Source organism: Girardinichthys multiradiatus, chromosome 9 (assembly GCF_021462225.1).
Source record: "Girardinichthys multiradiatus isolate DD_20200921_A chromosome 9, DD_fGirMul_XY1, whole genome shotgun sequence".
NCBI classification, from domain to species: Eukaryota; Metazoa; Chordata; class Actinopteri; order Cyprinodontiformes; family Goodeidae; genus Girardinichthys; species Girardinichthys multiradiatus.
The window spans coordinates 18905518-18924697 of NC_061802.1; the positions used below are offsets into that span (position 1 = coordinate 18905518).

At 39.3% G+C, this 19180-nt stretch overlaps 1 protein-coding gene across 18 annotated transcripts in view; it reads left to right on the forward strand.

The window, feature by feature from the left end:
* ptprsa (protein tyrosine phosphatase receptor type Sa) overlaps positions 1-19180 on the forward strand; it is a 305879-nt gene that overhangs the window by 82712 nt on the left and 203987 nt on the right. The gene's annotated exons all lie outside the window — the stretch shown is intronic.

Here is a 19180-nt window from a genome sequence, read left to right on the forward strand (position 1 = left end):
AAGTAATACATGGATATTTACAGTTGTTTAACTGGAAAGGATGTTATGTGTTTTGTTCTGCATATTTACTACATATTTACAGTTTTTATGGCGTTTATTGCAATCAACTTGAGTTGTTTTGTCCTTGTGCGACTAGTTGCTCTTTTGTTTTATTTATCTGACTTATTTTTTTTAAAATCACTTCTTTTTACAAGAGGGCAAACTTCTGCCCTGGGGTAGGACTTTCCTGTGGTTGTTTATGCAAGATAAAATATAGCTTCAGGCTTTATAGATCTGGTCCTTTTTTATGGTGGTAAACTAAGTAAGTTGAAGTACCCTAATGTTTAATTTAGTAGAACCATCACCAACACCCCTTCCTGAGGGTAAATATACAGCTACTAAGACTTGCTACTAACACTGGAACCACTGAGGGGGTTTAGGGTTGGGGAATTGGCCACCCCTATACATTTGCAAGCCCCCATTGTCTTCCTAGGCCAGACCAGCTTGTGTGAATTATATTTTTTATGAATATCACTTAAAGAGAGGAGAGGACAAGCTCTTTAGTGAAATTATATATTGGTTTACTTATGCTAATAACATGTTTTTGTCACTTTTAAATGTCCATCACTTAATCCTGGTCCCAACTCCCCTACCCCCTTTATATATATAAAAGCAAATGGTTTTTGTATGCCACCCATTTCAGTACCCTCTGAGCCCTCACTATAAACAGCAGGTTTTTCTGGTTTTCTTCTGTAAACAATACACACCCTATCACAGTCTGTGCATTTCCATTTCTTATGCAAGTTCAGGTTTTTATCTATTTTTGTAACTCCCGCTCATCAGTCTTGCATTGGGGAATTCAATTAGCCCCACTACCTTGCATAAATAAACCCATTTGTCTTGTGATGAGAGTCACATGTTGATTGTCAGCAGCAAAGAGGAGTCTTGTCCTTCAGAGTAATTGGACAACACCTAATCCAAGAGGCTGCGCGTCAGATGTGTTCTGGATTCTTAACGTGGCTTTAATTGAACGATTTATCACCACTGATCACTGTCAAATAACCAGGAAAGGTGGACATAAGGCATTGGGAATGCCATGGATAGGCTTCCTTGCACAGTCAGCCATGCATGACCAACATGTCTGTTTCAGCAATGTCAGAGAAGGGTGTATGTTTGTTTTGTTAATGATGGTGTGTTTATTATGTCTGTCTGCTGATATCACTGATTGAAATATGTGGTAATGAATGATGGAAGAAAATTAAAGAACTGCTCAGTTTACACTTTTTAAAACTAAGCTTATTAGACAAAAAGTTGGATTTTGTTTCTATGGAAATTATTTTCTTACAATTAAGTAGAATTGTCCATTGTTATTATTTTTACATGTTATGCATCTTCTTGAATAAAGATCTTTGATTTGCTTTAAAAATACATGATAAATTCTCCTAATTGAACATGATTTCTGAGCTTGCTTCAATCATAAATTCTTTAATTCTGTATTTTATTCTTGAATCAAACACATGATTATATCAAATACAATTATTTTCCTCTGGACTTTTTGTGGCTGTTTTTACAACCTTGTGCAGTGTTTATTTTACTGTCTGGCAAATTAACAGCATTTTGGTGGCATCAAGTGCTTTGCAATTAGTCACAATGTACTTGACACAACAACAGAGTTAATAATAGCCAGGCTGAAGTGACTGTCATAGTAAAGGGAAAGAGAGAAATGTGCTCCGTGAAAAGGTGCTTTTGCACTCGCTAATTTTGTTTTTTCATTTTAATTTAGTCCAAGTGCTAAATCAGTGCTCTACTGACAAAACAGGGTGCAATTAGTTTGTGCTGTGAAAACATGAGGCAGCTAGTCTGTCTTGTAAAGAGTTCGTTCCTCTCCTCTTTGATATGCGGATTAGCCGTTCCTTGACATTCACATTTCTTTCACTGCCACATAGCAAGAGTAGGGAAACACTGAATGAGAGCAGAGCTCTACTGTTGTAGAGCAAGAGAGTCGGGGTGTACACAATGGAAAGATTATGTTAATTTTAGCATTCTGCAAACATAATAAATATATTGGAGCATTGCCTGAAGCAGGTGTAACACATCCTGTGAGAAGTGCCATCTTGCGAAATGTGCAAGGTTGCTTGGTTCCTATGCAGTCTGGAAAAGTACAGGATATGATTGACTTATTTTCCAAGATAAGTATAGAAAAAGGAAAACAATATGTATTTATAGACTTTTTTTCTGCTGTCTATAAGTTGTACCCATCTGTCAATTATCTATGTGATATTCCTCCGTCCGTCCATTCATCCATCTTAACCAATATCTGTATGTCTGTACATCCATCAGTTTGCATCTAGCCTTCCCTTCTTAGTCAACCTTTCCTTTTCTTCCTTGTCTTTCTTCACAGCCAGTGAAATATCTGCATAATTTTATAGTGGAATTTTCCATCTATGTTAGGGCTAGAAGGACTGATAACTATGGAAATTAAATAACTTTGAAATGGGAAAAAATTGGGACTTCTCTTTATCTGCCTGTTGCTAAAGTGCTAGTGTAGGGTTAACTCAATAGGCTATAAAAACTTGAATTGCTTTTAAACATTGCTTTGTGTGTGGCCTTTGGTTTGATGTGTCCATCAGAAATCCTACATACAAATCTACAGTCTGATGGTCTGCTGACTGCTGTCAACTCGTAAGTATTTCACACAACCACAATTCAAAAACAACAGCAAAAATAAACATTCCCTTTAAGCTTTCTAAAAATGCTTTTACAAATGACCGGCTATTACTTGGTATTTGGTTCTTCATCTCCCCTTCAAGCTCCAACAGGTTTTCTTCCAGAATGGTCCTGTATTTGGCCCCATCCATCTTCCCATCAATTTTGACCATCTTCCCTGTCCCTGCTGACGAAAAGCAGGCCCAAACCATGATGCTGCCACCACTATGTTTGACAGTGGGGATGGTGTGTTCAGGCTGATGAGCTGTGTTGCTTTTACGCCAAACAGTTCGATTTTGGTTTCATCTGACCAGAGCACCTTCTTCCACATGTTTGGTGTGTCTCCCAGGTGGCTTGTGGCAAACTTTAAACGAGACCTTTTATGGATATTTTTGAGAAATGGCTTTCTTCCTGCCACTCTTCCATAAAGGCCAGATTTGTGCAGTGTACGACTGATTGTTGTCCTATGGACAGACTCTCCCACCTCAGCTGTAGATCTCTGCAGTTCATCCAGAGTGATCATGGGCCTCTTGGCAGCATCTCTGATCAGTCTTCTCCTTGTTCGAGATGAAAGTTTAGAGGGACGGCCGGGTCTTGGTAGATTTGCAGTGGTCTGAGAGTCCTTCCATTTCAATATGATTGCTTGCACAGTGCTCCTTGGGATGTTTACAGCTTGGAAAATCTTTTTGTATCCAGATCCGACTTTAAACTTCTCCACAACAGTATCTTGAACCTGCCTGGTGTGTTCCTTGATCTTCAAGATGATCTCTGCGCTTTGAACAGAACCCTGAGACTATCACAGAGCAGGTGCATTTATATGGAGGCTTGATTACACACAGGTGGATTCTATTTATCATCATCAGTCATTTGGGACAACATTGGAACATTCAGAGATCCTCACTGAACTTCTGGAGTAAGTCTGCTACACTGAAAGTAAAGGGGCCGAATAATATTGCACGCCCCACTTTTCAGTTTTTTATTTGTTAAAAAAGTTTGACACATCCAATAAATTCCATTCGACTTCACGATTGTGTCCCACTTGTTGATTCTTCACAAAAAATTAGAATTTTATGTCTTTATGTTTGAAGCCTTAAATGTGGCAATAGGTTGAAAAGTTCAAGGGGGCCGAATACTTTCCCAAGGCACTGTAGATCTGGTGACAGTGCAGGCCATGGGAGATGTTCAACTTCACTTTCATGTTCATCAAACCAATCTTTCACCAGTCTTGCTGTGTGTATTGGTGCATTGTCATCCTGATACACGGCACCGCCTTCAAGATACAATGTTTGAACCATTGGATGCACATGGTCCTCAAGAATGGTTCGGTAGTCCTTGGCAGTGACGCGCCCATCTAGCACAAGTATTGGGCCAAGGGAATGCCATGAGATGGCAGCCCAAACCATCACCGATCCACCCCCATGCTTCACTCTGGGCATGCAACAGTCTGGGTGGTACGCTTCTTTGGGGCTTCTCCACACCGTAACTCTCCTGGATGTGGGGAAAACAGTAAAGGTGGACTCATCAGAGAACAATACATGTTTCACATTGTCCACAGCCCAAGATTTGCGCTCCTTGCACCATTGAAACCGACGTTTGGCATTGGTGTGAGTGACCAAAGGTTTGGCTATAGCAGCTCGGCCGTGTATATTGACCCTGTGGAGCTCCCGACGGACAGTTCTGGTGGATACAGGAGAGTTGAGGTGCACATTTAATTCTGCCGTGATTTGGGCAGCCGTGGTTTTATGTTTTTTGGATACAATCCGGGTTAGCTCTCGAACATCCCTTTCAAACAACTTCCTCTTGCATCCACAGTTAATCCTGTTGGATGTGGTTCGTCCTTCTTGGTGGTATGCTGACATTACCCTGGATACTGTGGCTCTTGATACATCACAAAGACTTGCTGTCTTGGTCACAGATGCGCCAGCAAGATGTGCACCAACAATTTGTCCTCTTTTGAACTCTGGTATGTCACCCATGATGTTGTGTGCATTTCAATATTTTGAGCAAAACTGTGCTCTTACCCTGCTAATTGAACCTTCACACTCTGCTCTTACTGGTGCAATGGCTACCAGGCTGGTCCAATTTAGCCATGAAACCTCCCACACTAAAATGACAGGTGTTTCAGTTTCATTGTCCAACCCCTGTACTTTACCATGCACTCAAAATGCTTTCTTTTAAAAAGTTGAAATGTATGAAAATGCCTTAGACATCTTTGATGAAGCTGTCAGAATTTGTATACCTGGCATAATATATGTAGGCGCTCATAAAGGAACAACTAAATATTACTCTTCTGTTTGTTTAAAATATTAACAAAGGAGGAACCAGCTATGTGTGTGGCAGGAGATTTCTATACAACTCATCCAGACACTTGGTTGTCTTGGTTTTAAACTTGGCTGTTCTGTGCATGCTTTAACTTAGTGAACAACAGGAAAGACCATGACCTAACTACTAGTACTATAAAGCCACATTTGCAAACCAGCTCTCTCCTTAGAGTTAAAAGTTAGTAATTCTAAACAGAATTTTAGTGTCTTTTGAGCAAAGATGACACAGGCTTTGAAGCATAAGTGAGAATGATGTGGCTGCAATTGAAATGACTGAACCAAACTGATCTATGGTCTCTTTTCTTTTGTCTCTTTGTATTCTGTTTATCATGATTACTAAATTGTGTTCATTCCTGGCTGCACTTTAGTCATGTTTCAGTCTACAAAATCTTACAAAAGTCTTTAGATATAAACTAAGTTTGATCAACAGGAAAATAATCCTCTTTTCATCAAAATATGTGGCTCATGCATTGTGACAAGATCTGCTGTGTCCTTCATTCATTTACACTTCAATATTATACTTGCACTTGTGCAAGCTTTGATAAACCAAATGAAAAAGGATTATTGATCAGAGAACATGTAGTAATATATTGTGTACAGAGGTAAAGGTTGCTTCCACATAAACACACTAATCCCTACCAGATTGGCTGGTGAGTCTTTTGTGAGTACATCAAAACACCATAGCCCCATCTCCACTTCCTTGGTACGTTCACTTGTTTAAAAAAATGACATGCTTCAGCTTTATTAATGAAGTGACAATAATCTTCTTTTGCAGATGCAAGAAGGGAGACCTCATTTATTAATTTCAGTATCAGAATCAACTGTATTCACCAAATTTGTGTGTATGATCAAGGAATTTGACTTCAGTTTCCATCACTCACATCGTAAATCAACATCAGTTCAAACAACAACCGCAATGCGTAAAATCAAATGAATAAGGACAAGGAACCGTATGTTTTTTTTGTAACTTTTTTGTTTTTACTGTATATAACGATGGAAATCAGGTTGTAATAGTGCAAATGTGCTTATTTGTTTCCAACAGTGTACTACTCTGGCTGTGAGGTGTTCATTGGGTTCAACAAAGAGACAGCTTTGGGAAAGAAACTGTCTCTGTGGTGGCTGGTTTTTGTCATTAGTGCTCTGCAGCACCGACTCGAAGGTAAAAGTCTGAACAGTTTGCGACCAGGATTTGTGGGGTCTGCAGAGATGTTAGCTGCCCTTTTCTGGATCCTAGATCTATACATACCCTGGATGGAGGGCCGGTCAGCCCTGATGATCCTCTATGGAGATCTAAGTGTCCGTTGAAGTTTGTACCTGTCCTGTTTTTTAGATGAGCCATCCTGAAGTTAGCAGCCCATTTGCACCAGGAGTTATGTGGAAAACGTTAAGCTTACTATGGAATTTATCACAAGCCAGTTGTCAATTAACATTGTATGTATATAGGTTAATGAGAGTTATTGGAACTTACAGTTGAACGAATATGAGCGTGTTGAGCTTTCAGGTGCTAGTTAACATTTTTAGTATTTTCCCACTTAGTTTGTGGCCACATTTACTGGCTTCTCACTCTAAAGTACTTTCGGTTTTTCTTTCGTATGAATCATATTTAAAGCATGTCATCAAAGAGCCACTTTTAACTTATCATCGTCTCGTTGTAATCATGAAAAAAGGAGCATCAAAGTAATAATTTCATCATCGTTGACATAATCAACACTGGTTCCTAGGAACTGGAAGTTATCCATAGTAGACACAGTGTTGTTGAGGATGGTGAGGAGAGGCAATGGAGGAGGTGTTCTCCAGAAATCCACAGTCATCTCCACTATCTTTAGCGAGTTTAGCTGCAGGTGGTTCCGAGCACACCAATGGACCAGCCGATCCACCTCCTGTCTGTATGCAGACTCGTCACTGTCCTGGATCAGACCAATAACTGGTGTCATCTGCAAACTTCAGGAGTTTCACAGACGGGTCTGCTGTGGTTCTGTCATTTGTGTAAAGAGAGAAGAGGAGTGTGGAGAGAACACACCCTTGGAGGACACCGGTGCTGATGGTTCTTTAGCAGGAGAAGATGCTTCCCAGCCTCACCTTTTGCTGTCGGTCAGTAAGGATCCACTGACAGGTGGAGGCCGGCACTGTGAGCTGGGTGAGCTATCCCTCTCAAGGTGTAACACACTTGAACAAACATGAAGCACAGTTTGTTAAAGCCATCTAGAGGAAGCTGGTAGACTTCTTAGATTCAAGAAAGTATCTATTTTTCCCTTATTCCCACTGGTTGATATTCTATGCATTTTACACATACACACGTGAGTAATCTGCTGTTAACGGAACATGTTTGAGTCATCATAGTGGTGTTATTTACCCCAATGCTGGCATAAGAAATTGGACTTGCTTGGTCTTAGAAAAACATTTGCCTAATTTACAACAGCTCAAATGTAAGCTGTTGCAGTCACGTGTTGATTTGCAGCTGTTTTTCGGTTGGCACTGTGATCACCTGTTCAAAGCGGTATGACAGATTGCATTATTAAACAAATAAATTACACCAAGCTTTCCTGATCCAGGAATCCAAATCTGTTTCTAATCTATAGTAAATCTGCTAACCATCTTTGGTAAATCTGTAAACTATAATCATAAAAGAGAGCTGGTGCAAGCATTGGTGATGGTGTCCTGTTGGCAAAATAAATGTTAAATTTTTTGTAGTACAGTTTAGCATTCATGAGTATAATACTGACTTTTCCATCAGTTTTAAGATATGCGAGGTCTTTGAAGACTTAGGATGCAGAGGTTGATGCAGGGTCAGCCTTTTACAGCAGCAACATTTTGTTCTTTAAATATTGTTTGGTAACTTTCCTGGATATGCCCATTCTGCATTTTCTAAAATACATTTTTCCATTTGGATATTATGTGTAAATTTAATGCAATAGTGGGATCAAATTTCTGTTTTACTGTGGTTTTCTAATTTTATTTGGTTTTAGCAACTATAAAGGCAGCTACTATAAAGCAGCAAGTTACTGAAAGCTAGTATTTGAGCATACTCCCAAAAATCTCAATGAAGATTATCACAACTATTATACATTTACAATGAATGTGTGCTTTTTGTTGCTACCATGTGAAATAGTTTGAAAGGTGATTGGGTTAGCTTGTGTATGTGTGCTAAACAGTGGTAATCCACCTGTGTTTATTGTCTAGAAAGCGAAGGCCCTGGGCAAGATGGCTGGGCACCATTCAGCTGACCCCCCGTCACCATCGCAACCACACACGGCCTCCACCACCCATCTGTGTCCCCCTTCTACCCTCCATTCCCACCCCAATCCTTTTGTTCCTGCTCTCTCCACACATGCACACAATCACCCAAACATTAGGGACATCTGGTGTAAGGGTGGCCTGAAGAGGAGGGAGGAAAGAGGCATACTCAGCTGCCCCAGGGACACGAGGGATGTGGGGTGTGCTAGACGGGGGTCATAAGGAAACATGTGTAATCAAGATAGTGGGGGTTATTGTCATTGAGTATTGAGAGGGAAGTCGGGTAGCTAAAGAGGAGTAGGCAGATAATTGATGGATGGAAGTAATTGTGTGTAATGCAAGCATGGATACATGGGCCTCTGGGAAAGAGATATTAAGAGGGAGACTGAGTGAATGGTACTAGTGGAAGAAACGAGATAAAGGAAGGGAAACAGAATAATGAAAGGAGTGCACCAAATAGTCTGGGGAGGGAGAGAAAGGAGGGGAAAGATTTGGAGAGTGTGAGGAAAGGGCGAAAAAGGGAAGCAGAAGCACCAGGAGGAGGAGGAGAAAGGGGAGGGGGGATGCTGTTGTGTTGCATCACTCAACGCTAGCTGGGGTTAAAGAGGAGTAACCACCTGCCTGTCAGGCTGATTGTTCATCCCTATGCATCAGGGGATACACATCCTGGTTTATGAGAAATGGCACAGAAACACTATGTGGGCCACTTAACCACAGAAAACGGCTGCCTGCACAAATCTGGGAATACAAGTACTACTCCCAGGTTGGGTTTTGTGAGCTAGTGATTTCTTTATGCACATGATGCTATAACCTCCATTAATGCAAGTCGGTTTTTATTACAGTACATGTTCTCATTTTACCCACTCCGTTTAGCAGCCTTGCTCATTCAAATAATTTATTTTGTATTAATGATTCCCATACCACAACAAAAACCCTCCATCAAAGAGCTTAATAATAAGGCTTCCTCAGTAATTACAACCTCGGTAGCTTGGGTGCCTTTTCAGATGGCACACTTACTCATCTTTCAGTTAGATGAAAACAAAGCCCATGCACTCCAAGTATGGATACACAAATTACAGTGTACCAGTGACGCGTAAAAGAGAGCAAAGACACGGAGAAGGCACCAGAGGCAAAATGCATTGAGTTTCCTCTCACTTTCGCGCTGTGCAACACAAGCTTGTCTCCCAGAAGGGGAACAAAGGTTTGTCAAGCGCATCGCGGTGAAGAGAGTAAAACCACCCCGGCCCCTGGGATGATAGAAGGTGACATTTGTATGTAAATGGAGACAGATGCTCTCCACTGTATTCTAGCTGAAAGGAAATGAGAGTGGGCAACCTAGAAAATTCTTCTGTTTAGAAAAGTCGTTGATCATGCTGTTTTACTGACGTTTTGTGCTATTAAATGAATTGAAAGAAAAGGTGCAAGGATGTATTATGAAAATATTTCACATGCAGCACTCTAAAACATGTTACGTAAAGTATGCTTATGATACCGGGATGATAAACAAATCCAACCTGTCATTGTTTTTATGATTATACACTGATACAACAAACTGTTAGTTTACCCAAAAAAAGGTGTAAACATTTGCATATTTTATTTAGTTTATTCTGAGTAAGTATTATGCACATTTAACAGCCAAAACACAGATAAATAAATAAATTACAACCAATATACACTAAATGCTAATCATTTGTTCTGGTTTGTACTCTGATAAAAAATTTTTTTTTAAATCAATCAAAAACGCAAAGTAAATAAGAATCTGTTATTTACGTTTGAAATGTAACTGAAACAGTAATAAACTATTTCAATCTATTGTTAACCTGTACATTTTAAAACGTAAGAGATGTCTCTATACGCCTTAAAGCTGGATACAAACTTAAATTCTTGCTCCAGAACAGAAACCTTCTCAACCATGACAGTTCTTAACTTTTACTATGTTAATAATAAATATTCATCATTAAACATTGTATTAATTCTTAATACAGCCAATATAAACATTGCAGTCTTATTCTCACACATTGAATGAGATTGGCAATCCTTAATAACAACCAAATAAAAATTGCTACCAAAATAAAATAGCTTATGATAGAATTTAGGCTTTTTTTCACAAACTAATATCATTAAATTTAAATACATTTATATGGCTAATATTTAATACCATGCAAAATTCCTTTTTAAAGTGCACTTAGTCCAATTTTGTTGCAGTTAGTCCTTGGTGTCTTCTTTACAGTTTAGATATTCTGAAACAAAGATAGTTTAAGAGGAAAAAAAAAAAAAATCCAATAGTGCTTATGTGGCTTAGACTGCTGTAGTTACAGCACCCCTCATTTACTCCCAAATCTCAGTACGAAGAACATAATCCTGAATAAAAGTGATTGAGGTTGGGGTAAGAATGATATCATGGCAATCACAGAAACCAGCCATAGTTGGAAAGATTAGACCCATCAGGAGGTTTGAGGGGACCACCCCCTGGGTTAAATTACTGTCCGTGTAGGGCTTTTACCTATTTTATTAAATGTTATATTGTTTTGCACCATTGGATTGTAAGATTGTTTTGGTTATCATACTCTGATGGTTTATAGTCATTCCTGACAGAAAAGGTTAGATTTGCTGTTTGTAAAAACAATAGGGTGAAACAATAGTTTCATGTAGAGATTAGTACTTAATTGTTTCCCTGTAATCACAATTTAAAGATGTCAGATTTTGGGCTTTTCTGGTTATTAAGTGATAGGACAGCTGATATGATAGCTTTAGCTTTTCTAGGACAAAGATTTAAACAAAACCATTGGGTGGAATAATCAACCACCTGCTGAGAGAGGGTTGGCAATCCATGTTCCCCAATATCATGCGGTACTGCTCTGCATGTATTAATTACATCAGGACATTAATTGTCATTGATGGAACAAACTGATTAACTGCTCAGGCCAAAGCTATTAAAAACATCCAACACTAAAGAGCAATTTGGGAGTTGATCTTATTTTTCACATTTGTTTTTTTAGAAACAATTGAATCTGTAGCCAGAAGTCTAACAACAACTATTGAGTGAATCATCACAGTCTTATATTAAGATACTATTTATACAAGATTCCTTTTTAAAGGAATGTTTTATTACTAAAAAGCTATTAATGTTGAATAGCTTTTTGCTTACATTTTAATCTAAGCAAAAAGCTATTTAGTTATTGAAAGTGGGATTAGGAAAGAGTTGACAGGAAAGTAAATTGATTTCTAAAGGGGGATAAGTAAGTCTGTTACCAGAATCTATTTTCTGTCAGTATGGTTAGAAGGTGCTAAAACAGATGAGCAGGTAGTCTGTTTGCCAGAGGGCTGGGTGGGATCTACTCTGAGATAAAGCCCACCCTAGTCCTCAACCCTCAAGGCAGCCCTTATGACATTTGTCATTGTACCCCAATCTGTAGTCCCAGTAGTTTGGGGGCAGGGTTAAAGAGATAAAAGGGGGGAAAAAGGCAGGTCTGGCCTGGGAATCTGGGTTTCTGTTCACAACCCCTACTGTATTTGCCCTAGGGTTAGTGTAGTGGAAAATTAGGGAGAGGCAGACACAAATAAAGAAGTAATAACAGAGTTTGACTTTGTTTCTGCAGAGAGGCGGGGTGGAGAGGATTACAGACAGAAAGGAAATGAAGACGGTGGCTTAGGAACAGCAGGTAGATGAGGAGCAGAGGGTACCTCATTTTTATGGAGATAAAAGAGCACTAATAAATTTGAACCAATGCCCTTCAGGGATATGCCATAAGGGCAGAAATAGGATGGAGCAGATTGTGGTTGATTTTTTTTTTATAACAACAGCCAAACTGTCTTTCAGGCTCAAAACAGTGTTCACGATTTGTGAAGACTAAGATGGCCGTTGCCATGTTTGCCAACTGCTGCAATGGAGGCCTGTGCCAGTGCTCAGAGAGGAGTTAATGCCAGAGAAGATGTGTCTAACTGGCCAAGTCATAATCAGTCCGTTTGCCAACAAGATAATTTATCTCCATATCAATTTACCTCATATTCACAGCACTCTGACTTTTTATTTGATGCAGTATGATAGTGGAATTGAAGACCAGTATAAGCGATTCAGTTGTAAAATGAGGGACATTTCTGTGAATTTACCTGGAATCTGCCCTATTTGCCTTTTCTGTCCATGTTTTCAGACCATAGTGTTTTACCACACAGAGAGTCCAACAGCAGTCTGTGGTCTGCACTCATGTGGAGGTAATGGTCTGTCCCCTAGGCTGTGAGCCTGGGCAATAAATAATGAAGCAGCCCTCTCCATTGTAAATCACAGAGGGATCTTGTTTAGCTGATGCCTTTTGGGAGTATTGCTTGAAAGTAGCGTGTGTTACAAAGTACTGCCTAGTTATAGTGCAGCCAAACAGGCAGAAAGAAGGAAACACTGAACATGATGCATGGGGGCGGGGCTCTGGTTTTGTCATGTGTGGGCTGAATTGAAAGAAAGGAGAAGATAAGGCATGAGCTGGTGTATCACGTTAATGTTCAGTCAAAGGCCATTTGTTATGTTTTGTCCTTATGTGATATTGACATTTTCATCCAAAATGGCAGTCAGGAAGTTGTCTGATGCAGATCTGTGTGATTTGCATTGGACACACATGACAACTTTCACCCTTCCCTTTCATGGTTGAGACTCTAAGCCCAGCACAAACCTCCTGTAAATCAAAGTTTTTCTACCCCAGTGTACAGGGGTTGGACAATGAAACTGAAACACCTGTCATTTTAGTGTGGGAGGTTTTATGGCTAAATTGGACCAGCCTGGTAGCCAGTCTTCATTGATTGCACATTGCACCAGTAAGAGCAGAGTGTGAAGGTTCAATTAGCAGGGTAAGAGCACAGTTTTGCTCAAAATATTGAAATGCACACAACATTATGGGTGACATACCAGAGTTCAAAAAAGGACATATTGTTGGTGCACGTCTTGCTGGCGCATCTGTGACCAAGACAGCAAGTCTTTGTAATGTATCAAGAGCCATGGTATCCAGGGTAATGTCAGCATACCACCAAGAAGGACGAACCACATCCAACAGGATTAACTGTGGATGCAAGAGGAAGCTGTATGAAAGGGATGTTCGGGTGCTAACCCGGATTGTTTCCAAAAAACATAAAACCATGGCTGCCCAAATCATGGCAGAAGTAAATGTGCACCTCAACTCTCCTGTTTCCACCAGAACTGTCCGTCGGGAGCTCCACAGGGTCAATATGCACGGCTGGGCTGCTATAGCCAAACCTTTGGTCACTCATGCCAATGCCAAACGTTGGTTTTAATGGTGCAAGGAGCGCAAATCTTGTGCTGTGGACAATGTGAAACATGTATTGTTCTCTGATGAGTCCACCTTTACTGTTTTCCCCACATCCGGGAGAGTTACGGTGTGGAGAAGCCCCAAAGAAGCGTACCACCCAGACTGTTGCATGCCCAGAGTGAAGCATGGGGGTGGATCAGTGATGGTTTGGGCTGCCATATCATGGCGTTCCCTTGGCCCAATACTTGTGCTAGATGGGCGCGTCACTGCCAAGGACTACCGAACCATTCTTGAGGACCATGTGCATCCAATGGTTCAAACATTGTATCCTGAAGGCAGTGCCGTGTATCAGGATGACAATGCACCAATACACACAGCAAGACTGGTGAAAGATTGGTTTGATGAACATGAAAGTGAAGTTGAAGTTGAACATCTCCCCTGAAGAATGGCTTAAAATCCTTCTGACCACTGTGCAGGACTTGTATATGTTATTCCCAAGACAAATTGATGGTGTATTGGCTGCAAAAGGAGGCCCTACACCATACTAATAAATTATTGTTGTCTAAAACCAGGTGTTTCAGTTTCATTGTCCAACCCCTGTATATAGCTAATACAATATGTATATCAATACACTGCCACCAACCAAATTCATTTTAAATACAAACATGGAAAAAAGACTATGCGACATGATACGATTAACCTCTATATCTGGGTGCAGTGCGATTCACTGATTTTAATGTAAAAACCTGTTATCCAATACAGTTTGGTTTGATTCAATGCGACATGACAATGCAATGACATAACACTATGCAACTGAGTAAACCTAATTACTTACCTTAATGAAACAACAACCTTTCACAAAACAGGTCTTGTCTACGAAATTTAGTACCTTTTTATAAAACCTGATTTGCAATGAACAGAAACACTGAGGCTTAGTTAATAATTATAACCTGTAAGGCTGCAAATGTGATTAACACTCATTCAGTAACTCAGCAGTGAGCAGCAAATTGCATTTAATAAAATATTATATATTATATTTGCTTTCAAAAGGGTTTCTACTGTAGGTTTTGTGTTTTATAATTTCTAACATAATCAATGCTGCTGCAAACCAACACCAGTCCCACTTATGAAAATGACGATGACAGTGAGATAGCTCAGCTCTGCTGAGAACTTTGTTCTTAGGCTCAGACACATAGATAAGATATAAAAGAAGTTTGAGGCTCTTATTTTGAAGGAATCAAGAAGTAGTTTTTGATTTTAATGTTATCTAGAGAATCAAGTTGGGGGTAAACTCGGTTACTTAAGCATTGTAGAAGCTTTTTATTTTTACTTTTTTCTGTGCCAGTATTCTGGGTACTCTATGGAAAATGAAACGGTAGCAGTTGAGAAAAATGGTTAAGATTTTCCAGCACTCTGAGAAAGTATAGCTGTAAAACATTTATTCATTCATTCTTTCATCTTCTATACCGCTTCTATTCCATAGTGGGTCACGGGTGGCAGTCTACGGGCGAGAGGTTGCCAATCCATTGCAGAGATGTAAAACAGGGATTTAACATAATAATTTAAAATAAACATAAAAATGATTTGGAGTTTAATTTTAAACTGTCTTTAGCATCTTATATTAATAAATTAGCAGAGTTAGCATTACTAACTGAAAACATAAGTCTATGTGTGTTACTTAGAGAATGCAAACCCTTACCTCAGGTGTCCCCAATTACAGTCCTGGAGAGCTGCTGTTAGAGGCATCCCTTCTCCAACACACCTGAATCAAATAAATCACTCGTTACCAGGCCTCTGAAGAACTTCATGGCATGGTGACGAGGTAATTCAGTCTTTTAATTCAGGTATGTTGAAGCAGGGCTGCATCTAAAAGTTGCATCTAAAAGTTGTAGCTCTCCAGAACTGGAGTTGCAGACCCCTGCCTTACCTTAACTGCGATACCTCCAAAAAACTGTAATCATTTCCAGATGTAGCTTTTTGCATAACAGACAGAGGTTTAAACCTCAGAAGTATAAAACAGGTCAGTTTTGCTGTAATGCGCTGAGATTTCTTGGTGTCTCCTGAAGTCAGCCTAAGTTCAGATTGCTCATTTAGGTGATAAAACATCCCCAAGGAGGATATGAATTGATGTCTGGGAGTGAAATGACCATAACTGCAAAAGTATTAAATCGTGAGAGAGTGAAATGACCAGCATCCACCAAAATCTAACTCTATGTTAGAGAACAGCTGTAATGCTGCAGTAGAAAATACAGTTTAGTTTTGCCTCCTTCAGCTACATGCAGAAACACCTTACAGATCATGAACAAAGCTAATTTTCAGTCTTTTTTCCACAGTAACAACTTCCACATGGAAAATATGATTCAGTTATGATGCCTTCATTGATTGAATTAATCTTCATTTTTGAGTTTCCAACCTGTCAGTCACTAATCAGGACCAACAGAGGTAAAAATCAGCCAATTTTGGTAACCAGCCAACATCTCGGTGCATTGCTGCCTTTCTGTTAGTGTAATAACTATTTTCAGAGTTTTTTGTTTTCTTATATGCACTTTGTTTTTCCCCACAATACTGTTAAAATCATGTCCAGTTTTTTGAACGTACCGTTGTGTATCATCCCATTTCAAAGCTAGATCAAACATTGCAACCCTGTTCAATAGTAGAAATGATACATGATCAATTAAAGCTGCAATGACTGAAACATCATAATACAGCCAATAATGATATACCAAAGACATCCTATATTTTCAGGCAAGGTGTTTTCAGTTCATCTTTTCTTTTTTGAGGTAACTTTCTACACCATTTATTAGTTTTGCATAACATCCTGTGCAGCATTTTTTCATTACAATAGGCAGCCTGGTTGTTTGCTCTAAACCACACTTCTGAAGAATATATTTTCAGAAACATTTTAAAAGTTAAAATGTTTTGATCTGTAATATATACATATTGCTTGTTACATTTTTATAAGAGTTATTATTTTGTCTTGCTGGTTTAAATTTGGGTTTTGGTAACTTCACAATATTAGTTTAGCCCTTGAAGAAATATATAAAATTAATGTGTGCTGTCAAAGGGAAAGGAAGTGACTTTTGACTGTTTCAGTTACATTTTTTTCCTTGCCTTCTAACAAAATATTCACTTCTCCAGCCGAGAGGAACTGAAAGTAATGTGTTTATAAAAAGAAGCCTAAAGGAACACCTGCCCTAGTATTTGAAGTTTACTGCTTTTCTTCAGCTCAAGTGTCGTCGCTAACTTCAAAGTGGTATTTTTTTCCCCAAAAAATACTCTGACCACATTCCTGCTTCCCTCTGCCTTTTGTAAGGAACTTACAGCACATAGAATCAGTTTAGGAGACTGTGTCAAGATGTATTCGCAACCTAAGATGACTCCATCTGTGTGTATTTTTTGTATGTGCCTATGACAGCTTGTGGGGCCTTGATAGTTGTGTGTGTGTGATATTGTGTGTATCCAAGGAGGCCTGTAGAGGCTCAGCGGTGGTCTAATGCATTACTTTGGTCAACAAGATGAAATCCAGAGACTGAAGGCCATGTGTGGAGCCATGATTAGATAGGGTTGACCCCTGTGGTTCGTTGTTAGAAAGGGGGATTTTAATGTAGCTGGTGAGTGAAGCTCTTTGCAATGTGAACTCTGAAGTCCTGCTTATAGGGATGCTTAATATCACACTCAAAGTCTGTGAAACCTCTGTCTTATTACATTGCAGCTTACCATGTGCTAATGAAGTTGATGTCAGTAAGACAAAAAGCATGCACTGAACAAAATGGCTTGGATACCAAGGGAAATGAGCTTTTGCTTGTTTGGACCAAGTGAGGAAATATTTGTCCTGAGAGATTTTAGTGGTTTTAAGGCCATTTAGGTACCTTTTATTTTTGCTGCCATGATTTTAATTGAAACAGCTACTTGATGCTTTCCACTCTAATAGCTTAATCCAGCACTAGCATACGCTCTTAAACAGATGAGGGTACTTCTACTAACCATAGTAGAAGTATGTTTTTTTGGGTTTGGTGTGCATGCTCAAGCATATTCATATATCTCAAATTTCCCTATTAGTTTATGATCATCACATAATTTCTACTGGCAGCCATCTGTGCACGAGAAGTTGTGTGTAAAAAATCACAGCTGCAATGCTGTGTGTGTGTTGATTTGTGTGAAGAGGGCCTTGCCAAACATGGGGGGGGAACAATAGGTTATTTTGTCCCATTCATCTCTGTCATAAAGAGAACCAGTTTAGCATAAGTGATATGTTAGCTTCCTGGGCAATTTGTCATGTTATTCCCTTATAGCCAGTGACCCTTCCTTATTCTTACCACCTGCCAATGCACACACCCAACCCCACGTCCTCACTTGTCTTATTACATCAGAGACTTTTGTCCTCTTGACTTAAATTTTTTCTGCAATAGTCAACCACTTCAATTGGTTTGCAAATAAATGTGAGCTCAACTTTGATCTTTGATGACCATGCAAGCCGCAACTCAATTTTAAAACCTCCTTTGTTAAACTTTCACTTTGCATATGTAATCAGATGTGCTTAAAATGTTTTCAAGAGTTTAAAGCTTTGCTCACTAGCAACCAAAGTGATCCAAAGTACCCCCTTCCTTCCTTACCTTTGAATAGCTGCCAAATGTTCAAGATATATTTACTCGGCCTCCATGAGTCGGTGCAAGTCGTTAGCAGTGGAGATTTCATCCACTTGACCGCTTAGTGCCGGCGGTGTGGGCATGCAACCCTCGGAGATAAGACAAAAGGGAGACATAAAAGGAGATAATAAAAAAAATGCTCACAATTTGTGCTTTTATTAATGGTTTTATTTATTTTTTAACCTGGAAGGAGGGTGGGAGAGAGCGACATAGAGAGGGAATAAGAGAGAGATGTGGGGGAGGAAGGGTAGATAGCAGGGTTCCTTTGAGACTCTTGTTGCCTACACTGAAAAGGAGAAGACTGGGGAGGTAGAGAGAGAGAGCATGAAAACAGGAGAAGTGGAAGCGCGTTTATAAGAGAGGGAAGAAACATTAAATTAGAAACTAGAACAGAGGTGAAAATGAAAAGTAACCAATACTGTTTAACTAGTGTTGTAACACACCATATGTTTTTGTTTGGTGTACTTAAAACTGTGCACATATATTTATATTATATTGTAGATATATTGTAGATATGTTTATACTGTTTAATTTGTATTGCACTGACTACGCCAAAACAAATTCCTTGTATGTCCAAAAACGTACTTGGCAATAAAGCTTTTCTGATTCTGATTCTAAGTATCATCATTTGTAAGTTGCACCAATCTTCAATTGGTTTTTCTGTGCTTTGTTAGACTGAAAGCTCACTTAAGGGACATTATCAAATAATCTGTATAAATGGGTGTATGAAATGTGACAATGTTGGTTTCAATCCAACACATAGAAGAAGAATCAATAAAAGATGGCGGTAGGATTTAATGAAATGATAGAAAGAGCTTGCAGCACAATTCATCACAAATATGTCGTCATTATAATATTAATGAGTGGAATATCTATATCAGAAAAGGCTGATTGAATTGGATTGCTGAAACATTTGTGGCAATCAGTCCCTCTGTCAGAGATTCACACTTTCTGAGCCACAACTTTATGACATATAGCTTTTTCAATATTGTCATTGTAGTAGCGGCTCAAAACATGAAACAGATGACAGTGTCCAAGATGC